The 12,271-nt window shown below is 52.9% G+C and overlaps 2 pseudogenes; one reads left to right on the top strand and one right to left on the bottom strand.

Annotated features, from left to right (window-relative positions):
* Window positions 1-12,271, bottom strand: part of LOC115619287 — a 40,933-nt pseudogene that overhangs the window by 20,306 nt on the left and 8,356 nt on the right.
* Window positions 9,157-10,929, top strand: LOC115619104 (annotated as a pseudogene).

Here is a 12,271-nt window from a genome sequence, read left to right as displayed (position 1 = left end):
AACATTGCTTGACGGAGGATGGAGCAGAGTGGAGATTCTGTGGCCAAACTCTGTCCCAACACCAGCAGAGATGGGAACTAGGTGGTACTTAAAACTGATAAGCTGCATACCTGCTGCCCTGAGCCAACGGCCTGTCATCTTTTGACAAAATGCTGTCCTTTGTGTGAACTTTGCTTCATTATAATGCATTTTAATACGAAAACACACCTCCACCTCCAATGCTACCCACCTCCAAAGTGAGACCACCCCTCTTTGAGCATGCTCTTTGAATTTTTTGTGGCATATACCTTTAAAAGCGAAGCGAGGAAAATTTACACCAATAACAATAAAGGTATGTATGACTAGAGTCACTCAAGCTCCACCTTGAAAGCGAAAAATACTATAAAAATGACCCAAAAAGTGGGGGGCTTTAGGGAAGACATCATCGTGGACGAGCCGAGGAAAACCCCATCAGCAGACTACTCTCGACTCCTGGGACCGGTCGACGGGCTGGACCTTTCTTCCCCCCCATAGGGACGCCTTTGGGTAAGACTTGCACTGTATCCAGTGCTTCCCCGGGAAAATTAGGAATCTCTATATAGAGTTACTTTTTACTTTTATACTTTAAAGCCAGGCTGTATTATTCATAACTTTGTCGCGCGGTTGTATACTTTATTATTTGCACGTGCTTTTGCAGACAGTGTATTTATCACCGGCAATCCACAAGAACCTGTATCTGTTGCTTTAATAAACTGCACTGTTTAAGTAGCTAATCGTAAATCTCTCACTGAACGCGACCAGCTCCCTCAGTGTGGCCGTGCTAGTTCGTGAGCACGATTAGACTGAAGGTGCAGTGCACTATTAGTGCATCCGGAATTGTGATTATTCAACATATTGAATGCGACCGGACTGATAGTGGCAAATTGGGCATCACTCAGAATCTAAGCCTAGCCGCACCCAGCCCCTCTAATATCTGAGGATCAGCTGGAAAGCAAGGGGGTTTATTTTCTGCCAAATTATTTTACCCTTTTTCACGCAACACAGCTGCACACCTATGTTTTCCTGCCTGTTATGTCTCTCAGTCATGAGAGGGAATCAACTCTCAGCTAGGTTCCCATCCATTACATTTGGTCCTTTGATTCCCAATCATGACAGAGACACACAAGACACAATGTCTCATAATTGGTACCATAGACAGCAATTCCATATTGTTAATAAAATGAGTGTAACAACTATTATGCACATTAAGGGATGCTATAGTTATATCCCCAAATACTACTACTCAGATTGTATGCATTTTCAGTACTGTCAGCACAGTGAATATAAGAACTAGGAAGGTTACAACATTTGATAGCAACAACATTAGCATTAGCTATAGTTACTACATCTTAATCCATTTGATGTTGTACAAACAATTATTAGTAGCATTTTTCTGACAAACTGGTTGTCCACCTATGTACTCCTGAGGAAAATGTTGAACTTGCTACAACAGCAAGGTTCGTTCACATTACAGGTGCAATTGTCTTTTCTGCAAGATCTGGTGCTGCTCTTCCATCTCCAGCGCACAAGTGAGATGTCAGTCCTTTTCAGATATCTTCCTGGGATAATGGCATCGCCCAAAGGGGCCATAAGACATATGAGGACAGCTAGGATCTGTAGTTTCTGTAAAACACAAAACTAAAATGTAATAGTATCATTCTCTCAAATAACATTTATTCACAGGGACATATTCCTATTTTTCTTGTCTGGATTTAATCACTAATACTGCATTGTCTTTTCCAGTGGCACTATATGTGGTATGATCCTTTGCTGTGTATGTTGGCAGATGGGGCACTGGGCTATCACCGTTTTAATGATATCCAAATTTATAACAATTCTGTGGTCCTGGGCCCTCCTGTAAGTAGCCTTCTCTCCAAGATGTGTGTGCCCATTCTCTCTCTTCTGGTGTGCCCATTTGGCCAAACCCATCTATTGTTTGTGATGAGGGTCTTCCACCATGACTTGGGAGATTTTTGCTTGTCCATCTGCAACAGAATTATACCATCGTTCTAGGGTGTCAGTTCCACAGTGGGCATCTACCCGGAACACTGTGACTCGAGTTCGTTGGACAAATGCCCAAATATCTTGCCACAATTCCTTCCCCCATACTTCTTTGGAATGAATTTTCCAGTCATGTTTGGCCAAGTCGGGAGCCAGATAGCTAAACCATTAGCGACTGACCATGAATCTGTAAAAATATGACATCGTCCTAGTTCTTCTTGTTTAATTGCCACATATATGGCATATAATTCAGCATAGGATTATTAAAGGCAGTAGTAGTTTGTTTTAACACTCCCATATCTAATAAATCTTTAATAGTCTGTGAAATCTCTTCATGTCCTCCTGGTATACGATATTGTTTCATTGTGATTACCTTGGTGGCAGATGGGATTTGTATCGGGGGCATTTTAACTTTCCCAACTAGAACTGGCTGAGCTGATACATATGTCCTGGTTCCAAATTGATACTTACCATCAGGTAAGCATAAAGTCAATCCTTTTAAGATGTCAATTCCAATCATATATTCAAGAATAGGAACAATCAGCAGTGAATAAGTTTGTTTTGGCAGAGTGCCAATTTTCATCTCAATTTTTGTCTGTACTGCTTCAATTTGCCACCTAATCCAGTAATCAAAACCTTTTGCCCTTTAAATTTTTTAGGATTACCATAAATTAGAGAGGCCTCTGCTCCAGTATCAATGAGGGCATTAACCGTTTGACAAGATCTATTTTTTCCAATAAATTTGAAGCTCTACATGAGGACAGTGGTCTGTCTTTGCCCATCCTTGTGCTGGAGCTTGGCCCTCATCTCAGTCCATTTTTAATTCTCTCAATTTTTTTTTAACACTTTAACATCCGGCCATGGATAAAGATTGGTGTACTGATCCCATCCCTTTTCATCCCCTGGAACCATTGACTCGCCGATGGGGGGCCCTCCATTGGTAAGTGTACTGTCCCATTGAGGCTTGAAGGGGGGAGCAGAAGGTCAAATTACTTCATCCATCATGTCATCAACTTTGTCTGAGCTTGAATTGTTTACCCTTTTCACAGATTTATGCAACCCACGTTGCTTGTACAACCTCCACATTTCATTGGTGGGAATCCCATCAATCTTATCTCGAGCCATCCCATCTTCTAGCAAGGCAGCAAACATATCTCTCTGAGAGAGTCTATTCTCTTTCATCTCGCCCCACTGGTTATCGCCTCTCATGTTTTGTATGGGGCCCCATTCCCCCAGATCTCCTAATTGCTGGATTTTTTCTATGATTTGTCCTATGGGGTTTCCAGTTTTATTTATCAATAAAATCATCATAATGCCTTTATATACCGGTGGTGCAGTCCTAATAATCCTGTTCTGAATTGGAACTGATAGTGGAGCCTGCAGCATAGCATCTGCATCTCCAACAAAAATAGCAGTCTTCATCCCCTCCTCCTTAACACACTGAACACAATCCCATAAAGTATACCAAGGTCGATCTGCACTGGGCCATTCCCCTTCAGTGGGGTATTTGCTGTTACAACCTTCCGCCACCACTGCTAATAAATTAGTTCAGGATAGAAGGCATCCTGAACTAATGAGTTGGAGCTTAACATTACAAATTTTTTAGCATCATCTGGATCCAATTTAACTCCCGAAGCCCCTAAATCATGCAACCTGATGGTCCAAGAAAGCAAAGATTCTCCAGGCTTTTGTTTGAACCTGTCCTTAATGTCATTAATTTCATGCTGAGTGAAATCTTCTAAAATGTCCCGCCTAACCGGATGACCTAGAGGGTCATGTTCCAATTTTCTTCGTAATATTGGCTTTGCTTAAACAAACACCTCACCCTCTGAACTATTATCCAAATTGGTTGAATACCACACACTCTGTCCCATTTCTTAGGGTCCCAATTCCTTCCTGCCTCCGCAATCGCTGCATGCACTTTTTGCTGGTTTACTCGACCTCTTTGCTTTCTATATTTATATTGGGCAACCCGAACAGCCACTTTTTCTGCTACCGTTTGATAAGTGTCTAATTTATCAGTTAGTAATCAATTTTGGCATTGTAACATAACTATTTTCCCCTGCAATTCACAAACTTGTTTTTCCAAATCCATCTTCTTCCTCTGTATTCTCTCTCCCTGCTGACGCTGCTTTCAGTATGCAGACAGTAGGATCCACCCCCATCTTCCCAGAGCAATTAATTCCTCTCCTTTTTCTACTGAAACTTTTTGCAAACATTTAACTACATCAGGAGGGTTTGCCTCATTCAAACAGGAGTCCTAATTCTCACATAAACTATAACACAACCATTCAGCAGCTATGTTACGATAAGGTAATTGTTCCCAGCCAGGGGTACCCAGCTCCACCATCTTAGGAACCTTTTCCTTTATCTTAAAAAAAATGCCATTTTGTTTCATATCCTGCTGACTACACCAAAATGTTCTGCTGACAGACAGGGTATGCCACAAAGTGACCACACACTAGCTGTATAATATGCAGAGTTTATTAAACAAGCACACTAAAGCCAGTAAGCACACTAAAGCAAGCACACTAATGTGAATTAGGTAAATATCTCTCTATATATAGTGAATAAGTACAATAAAGCAAATCAGAGATATAGGTATATAAGTAAAGTACCAGAGAGAGTTAGCAATGCATTAAATCATTACCATATAGAAAGAACAGAGATTAAGAAGAAATACATCACCAATTACCACTGAATCATCATCCAGGCCCACACTTCCAGCTGGGAAGCCCCGTTGCAGCCGATGCCAGGAGTCTCAGGTAATTGGGAAAATTCCTACGCAGTGCATCCATCCATAGGTGAGGCTTCTCCCATGGCCACAAGAGGGTCCCACTTTTGTACCCTTGGAAAAACAACTGGCTTTATGCCAGATCTCTAATTGTTTACTCGTGGGACTGTGCAGTTTCTCATGGTCTTGCTGTTGTCCGTGCTGAGAGCATTGGCCTGGCGCCCCAGTGCAGCCAAGTATGAAGGTCATAGAACAGCTGCACACCTATGTTTTCCTATCTCTTTCCGACAAACAAACAGTCATGATGAACATGAACATATATACTCTGCCGAATATACTGTGGCAAACAACATCCTTTGTTATGTCTCTCAGTCATGAGAGGGAGTCAACTCTCATCTAGGTTCCCATCAATTACAGCAAGGCTGAGTTGTGCGACCTGCTGACCAAGGTGGGTGACCCTTACAGCCAGCCCAGACCACACCACAGCTGTAGCAGTGGGTGCATCCTGTCCCCTGGCAGCACCTGCTCTGCTCTGGCTGGGTTTGCCCCAGCATGGGAGGAGCATGGTGACACCCTGGAGTGGTGGGCAGAGCCACCAAGATGTCCCCTGGTCAGCTGCTGGCACGGGGCTTACTGGGGCACTGTATTCCAGCAAAGGGCATGTGAGCAGTGGGGCACTGCCCTCTGCTCCACTCCTGCAAGGGGGTAGTGAGCTGCCCACCCCATGGCACCGGGAGTCCCTGTGGTCCTGTACAGGTTGCATGCCCCAGGCACCATGTAAGGAGAGCAGGGTTTGCCCTTGTGCTGCTGGTGGCAGTGGGTGCATGCGTGTCCCTGATCTGGGGCAGGAGGTGTCCCCACCACACGTTGCTCTGTGCCCTGTGCGCTGCCCTGCAGGTGCTGGTGGCACAGGATGTGCTGCCCTGCGAGTGCAAGCCAGCTGTGCTGGTGAAGACTGCCCCCGACCTCAGCACACAGGACAAGCAGGATGTTGCTAGCATTGTCTGCGAGGTGAGGAGGTAGGGAGGGGAGGCTGGCGAGGAGCTGGGGTTGTGTGTCCTGCCTCACCTCCTGCAGTGTGGGTGCAGGACTGCGGTGCTCCTGGCAAGTCCCCTCTCTGAAAGGGACAGGTGGACCTACAGCTCTCTGGCTGCTGTGGGGATGGTGCCCTGGGTAGCTCTGAGTCCATGAGGGCCTCTGTGTGTTACCCAGACATTGGGGACGGTCCAGGCAGTAAGGGGCGGCTGCTTTGTCCTGGGGCACATTGCTGGGGCATGTCCCTAGGGGGGTGCTGGCCTGGCAGCCCGGAGATGAGAGAGGGGGGCTGCTCATGACACCTCTTGCTGCTGCCCCCCTCATCTAGGTGTGAATGGGCTGATTGTCAGCAACACCACGGTGAGCTGCCCCAACAGCCTCCAGAGCAGGCGGTGCATGGAGCCTAGTGGCCTCAGTGGGAAGCCCCTGTGGGAGCTCTCCACACAGACCATCAGGGACGTGTACTCCCTCACTTGAGGTAGGGGCAGGGGCTTGGGGGCATGTGCCGGCATTGCCCGTGCTGTCCTGACCCCGCATCTGTCCACAGGACAGGGGTGGTCACATCATCAGGGTGGGTGGTGTGAACAGTGGGCACAATGCCCTGGAGAAGATCCATGCTGGATCCTCACTTGTGCAGATGTACACAGCACTTGTGTACCATGGGCCGCCAGTGGTGCAGGCAGTGAAGTGGGAGCTGGAGGAGCTGCTGAGGTGAGTGAGGGGCCAGGCATCTCCCCAGGGAGCCCCTGACCCCAGCATGGCTCCAGGCAGCTGTGTGCTGGTGCATGGGCACAGTACTGTGGGGCCAAGCCACAGTGCCAGGCCAGCCCAGCTGACACACACTGTCCCTGGTTAGGGAGCAGGGCTTCAAGAACGTCATGGAGGTGGTTGGAGCAGATCACTGGTCCTGACATGCTGTAGAACCAAGGTCATGCTGGAGGAGCTCTGGCCAAGCAGGGATATGTCTGATGTTTCCAGTGCTGGTCAGGCTGGGACTGAGCTGAGGTCCTGGTCCCAGCCTTTGGGAAGGGTCAGTGTTGATAGGGAGCAGGGGAGGGGCCTCCCTGCTGGTGCTACTGTCCAGGGCTGTATTTTGGCTTTCTTGTGGTTGGGCTCCCCAGCAGAAACCAGCATTGGGTAAGGCTCTGCTGGGTGGTGAGGAAGGCCCCTGAGGGGATGGCCTCTGAGGGGACAGCCCTGCAGGCTGCAGGCTGTCCTCTGCCCTGGCTCCTGCTGCAGTACTTCCCCATGGAGGACTCGCTTTTCCTGGTGTTACTGCCAGAACTGTGGGCCAGGCAGTGTATGGGTGTCCTTCCTACCAGGGACACGCAGCCCCTGCCGCCTGCCCTTGCTGGTGCCTGGTCCTGCACTGCAGCCTCCACAGCAGGACCTGCCCTCCTCCCTTCTCCACGCATGGTCCTGATACAGACCTTGGGCCCTGGGTCCTGCCTGAGCATCAATCAATATTTGGCTACCCTAGTCCTGTGTGTTGCTTTGGGGACACCCCTGGGGTCAGAGGGATTCAGCCCATCAGGATCAGCTCTCTATGTTGTTCCTGGTCCCTGTGGTAGAAGCCGCAGGGTAGCTGGGCTCTGGGATGAATCCACACAAAACTCACCAGGGCTTCCCTCTCAAAGACCTTTGCCTGAGGCTGGGCCCTTGGGAGGTGCTGGGTGCTGTTTCTTCCCTTTGCTGATGGTACATAGATGTTTGGAGAGAGCTGTGGTTATGCCCTGTCGCTTGTTATGAAAAGGCCCTGTTCATACCTCTGAGTAAGCTTTGCCTTTGGAGCCTCCAGTGTTGGCTGTGGCTTTACTCTGGACTCCCTGTGGTCATCCGGCTTTTCTTGAGCAACACAGCTTGACCTGGACACATCATTCCCTCTGCAGCCTCACAGCCCACCCTGCAAAGCAGGATTGCGACACAGCACCAAGCTTGTTTACAGGAGGAGCAGGAGTGCTGACCCTGCCCTCCGTGGCCCCAGCTCATATCAGGGCTGCCTCCTGCCTGTTCCCCCATTTCTGCAGCCCTCTGCGCCAGCCTCATCTCCTAAATTTTCTGCTTTGGGCAGGTGGCGCTATTGCTGCTCTAACTCTGCTATCAAATGCCACAGCACCTTCCTGAATGCTGGCATGGTTCATGGATCGGAGCTGTCAAGCCCTGACGCATCCTGTGATGGACTCCAGCCTTCTGTGTTTCAAGTGTGGTTGCATGAGTGTGACCAGTGCTGGGCCAGAGCTGCCAAGCCCTGCATTGTTATGGGTCACAGGCGCCCCATGAGAGGGGAAGCAGCTTGCACAGTATGGGAAGGCCTCTGTTGAAGTGTCTGGGACCAGACAAATGTCCCTCTTGAGCCCGAAGGACCGGAGTGTTGGAGGGCCAGGAGGGTGCTGGTGAGACCCCCAGCAGGCCAAGCTTCAATGGCCCAGGGCTGGGGCTGGCCCCACATGCTCCAGGTGTTTTTGGGGTGGTCTTGCTGCAACACTGGCACCCTGGGGTAGGTGAGAGGGTGGGTGTGTGTCCCCTCCCCTCCACGTTGCTCTTGGTTGTGCTCCTGCTGGAAGCAGCCTCTGCTCATCAGAGCAGGCTGATGTGCTCTGCCCAGCACCCTTGCTGCTGGGTGGCCGCATCCAGCTGGGCACTGGCCAGCAGCTGCTGCTCTGAGTTCCCAACAGGCTGGGCTGGGCCCTTGCCCTTGCTGACAAACAACTACACCAGAGGGGCCGCGGGCACCAGGATGCAGGCGGGAAGGAGTGGGTGCTTGTGGGAAGAGGATGGCTTGGCTGCGGTCCCTTGGAGCCTGCAGCAACATGGAACAGGACATGTTGCACCCCTTGGGCAGCCAGGCTGGGGCTGCCCAGGGCACTGTGGTGCTGAGTCCCACTGTGAGGGGCTGGCAGGGTGCACTCTGACGTGAGGAGCTGGCAGGGTGCACCTAGCTGTGGCAGAGCCAGGCACAGGATGGATGGGGACTCGGGTCCTGTGCCCCAGCTCCACCTGCCAGCACTGGGGTGACTGTCAGTGCCTGTGGGCTGGCACATGCCCTACAGGGATGCTCTAGGTGGTTGCACGGGGCAGTTCTGCAGGAGCAGGGTCTGGCTCTGCTTTCTGTGGACCTCAGTTGATGTCATGGCACCAGGGGCTGCAGACGGATCCCTCCCTGCATATTTGTAGCTGCAAAATCCCAGAAATTCTTGGCATGGTGCTTCCCTGGGGGCTTGGCGGGCTTCCAGGGAGCCTCTGCCAGGCCAGCTGTGAGCCAGGCGGGGCTTTTTGTGCTCTTCCTGCTGGGAAAGGTGCTGGCTGCAGACAGCAGGGTCAGGAGGTCTGGAGCACATGGGTTGCACCAGGGCAAGGGAGGTGGCAATAAAAGGGGTGAGGAGGAAGCCTGGAACAGCACTGACCTGCAGAAGGAGGCTGCTGTGAGGAGAGAGAGCTATGAGCATGGGGTGAGCAATGTTGCTGTGTCCCTGCATGTGCTTGGTGCTGTGTCCGTCCTGCTTGTCCGGCTGAGGACCTGGCTGTGCTGTGGCAGGACCTGTGTTGGGGCTGGAGGTGCTCCAGGCCCCAGCACTGCAGCCTTGTCCTCCACAGCAGCAGGGTCCAGGCCTGACCCAGGCAACTTCTCCAGGCTGTCTGATGCCCTGAGCCCCCAGGACAAGGCATGAGCCTGGCCAGGGCACTGGTCTTGGTGGAGCCCAGACTGGGAGCAGGGGGCAGGAGTCCTCTGCTGAGCATGCCCTTTCTTCCCTGCAGACCTGCAATGCTGCTGATTGCTGGCCTGGCTTGGCCTGTGCTGGAGATAGCAACTGCCACCAGTACCTTCCAGGGCAAGGGTGGGAGCACTGGAGCATGGACAAAGCCAGGGGCAGCTTGGCAGGGAGCAGGCGTAGGCAGGGAAGATGGGACTGGGGAGGGACCTGCTGGAGGTGGGGACTCTGTCCTGGGCTGGGTCCTCTGGACCAGCTGAACCTCCTCTTCCTGCAGAGTGGAGCTGTGCAAAGCCTGCGTAGATTGAACATGGATAAGTGGAACACCTGGTCAAGTATTGCTGCAACCCGTACTACCAGCTGCGCGGTTCTGGTGATGGTGAGGCACAGGGCCTGGGCACAGCACCCAGGGATGGGGCTTGTCCTCTGCTCCAGGGGCTGCATGGAGCTGCAATGCTGGATAACACAGTCCTGTCCTGTACTCCCAGCTTCCTTGGAGGTACAAGTAGCTCCCCTACTCACCCAAGGTCGGGGGGTACAAGTACCTCCGTGCCTTCCTGGCTGCGGGGCTTTCCCCCATGCAAGGTGGGGATGTTGACTCGGGTTCCCTCCAAAGGGACATACAAGTGTGACGAGAATCACATGTGGGCAAGCCTTGGAGCTGGCAGGGAGCGCTTGTCTGCAAGCCAGGTGAGAGCAGAGCAGCAGGGGCTGCGAGGAGCAGGGTGGGGGAATGACAGCGGTCTGCCTGGGCAGTTGAAGGGGCTGCTCCCTAGGGCTGCCACCAGTGCCTGCCAGTCTCAGGGGCTCACTAGGGCCCTGCTCTGCCCCACGCAGTGTGTGGGAAGCTGAAGAACCCCCCCCCAGGCAGATGCAGCGCATCATCAGGCACCTGCTGGCTGGGAAGGGCAGCTTCCCTTGGCAGGGCTGGCTGGTGACCTGCCACAACCTCACCATGGGGGCCACGCTCATCAGTGACCAGTGGCAGCTGACCACTGGCAGGAACATGTACCTGAACCACAGCGAGAACGCCAAGCTGGAGGAGATTGCCCCTATGCTGCAGCTCTTCCAGGGTGGCCAGGAGCAGCCTGCTTTGGCCATTGAGCACGTGGTGCTGCACCCTGGCTACCCGAAGGTTGTCGGGCATTGGGACAGGCTGCCAGGGCAGTGGTGGAATCACCATCCCTGGAAGTGTTCACAAACCGTGTAGACAAGGCCCTTAGTGACGGGGTTTAGCGGTGAACTTGGCAGTGCTGGGGTAAAGTTGTATTTGATGATCTGAAGCTCTTTCCCACCCGGTTGGTTCATGATTCCCTCCCGTGCCGGGCTGTCCCGGTGCCGTGCCCGCTCGCTTCCGGCCGCGCCCTCCAGACCCGGAAGTCCCCCGGCGTCCACGTGACCCCACACCGTTTCCCCACGCCGGAAGTCTGACGAGGGATCGGTAGCGCATCTTATCTAATGGCGCTGGACTCTATGGTGGTTGTCATTCCTATAGGTTCCGGCCTCTGTGTCTATGATGCAAGTGGCTAGAGTGGCTTTTCTCGCGGAGCACTGTAGGGCGGCCATGGCAGCGTTTGGGGAGCCGGTTTACGGTCGCTGAGGCAACCGCAAGCCGGGTCGGGGCTGTGGCAGAGCTCCGGCGCTTACTCCCCCGCTAGCGCCTACCCGCCCTCCCTGCGCGGCGCGGTAGCGCTCGGCGGCGATGGCCATGGCCGAGGCGAGTGAGGAGTTGCTGCACCGGCTGGCGGGGACGAGCCCGGGCGCCAAGGCCGACGGGCTGGTGCTGCGGCAGGGTAGCGCTGCTGCTGAGCAGCACGTCTTCAAGACGCCGACACCACGGGGCCTCCTTGCTGGGCCTGGACGTGCTGGTGGCCTAGAAGCAGCAGGAGCGCAAGGAGGAGGCGGCTGGTGGGAAGCGGCCCCGGGTCTCTTCCTACAAGGACTGGGAAGAGGGCCGCGACGAGGCGAGCAGCCCGAGGAGGACGGGGATGAGGAGACCGTTCAGAGCAGCTGTGGCGCTCGCGAGGACAGGTCGGGTCTGCGGGGTGGTGCTGGTGCTGTCGGTGGCACCAGGTGCTCCAAGGCCGTTGGATCCCCACCGGGGAAACGAGCGTGAGCATGGGGCGTGAGAACCGTCAGCGTCCGCGGGGCTGCGCCCTGTGACAGGCAAGGCTGGGGATCTCTTCGGGGTAGGACTAGGGGCACCTCTGTAGTTCTGAGGAGCTCTGGCAAAGCTATTTTGCTGGCGCCCTTCCCTGGGGCGTTACGGGTAAGAGTGCTGTTAGGCGCTGTTAGGCCTGCAAATGCCAGCCATTCCAGTTGTGAGACTCCCTGCTTCCTGATGCCTGGAGGCAGTGGCCTGCTCAGAAGTGCATGTGAGAGCATCAGCAGACCTGGTGGGCTGTTAGCAAAGAATGGAAAGAGCACTTTTAGCCATAACCTTCTGCTATAGCAGAGGTAGCCAGGTATTCCTCAGCACTCTTGAGCTTTTATTCTCTCTGCTCTGCCTTTCCAGGCATTACCGTTCTATCCATGTGGAAACACCTTCCTACACAGGGGGTGTCAGTGAGGAGTTTTGGGAACGCAGCCAGCAGCGGAAAGGGAGCATCAGGACCATGGTGTCTTTGCCTCCTCCAAGGAGGAGAAGGAGTGAAAGAAGGAATGCGGTAGGGATTGGGACCATGATCGTAAACAGGACGTGGTAACTGCTTAAAGACCTTTGTGCCTCTTCCTGCTTAGGGCTTGGGCTCATCTCTCAGCCTGTTTGCAGTCC

This window comes from Strigops habroptila, chromosome W, assembly GCF_004027225.2.
Source record: "Strigops habroptila isolate Jane chromosome W, bStrHab1.2.pri, whole genome shotgun sequence".
NCBI classification, from domain to species: Eukaryota; Metazoa; Chordata; class Aves; order Psittaciformes; family Psittacidae; genus Strigops; species Strigops habroptila.
The sequence above is the reverse complement of the archived record's forward strand: the minus strand, read 5'-3'. Positions and strand labels throughout refer to the sequence as shown.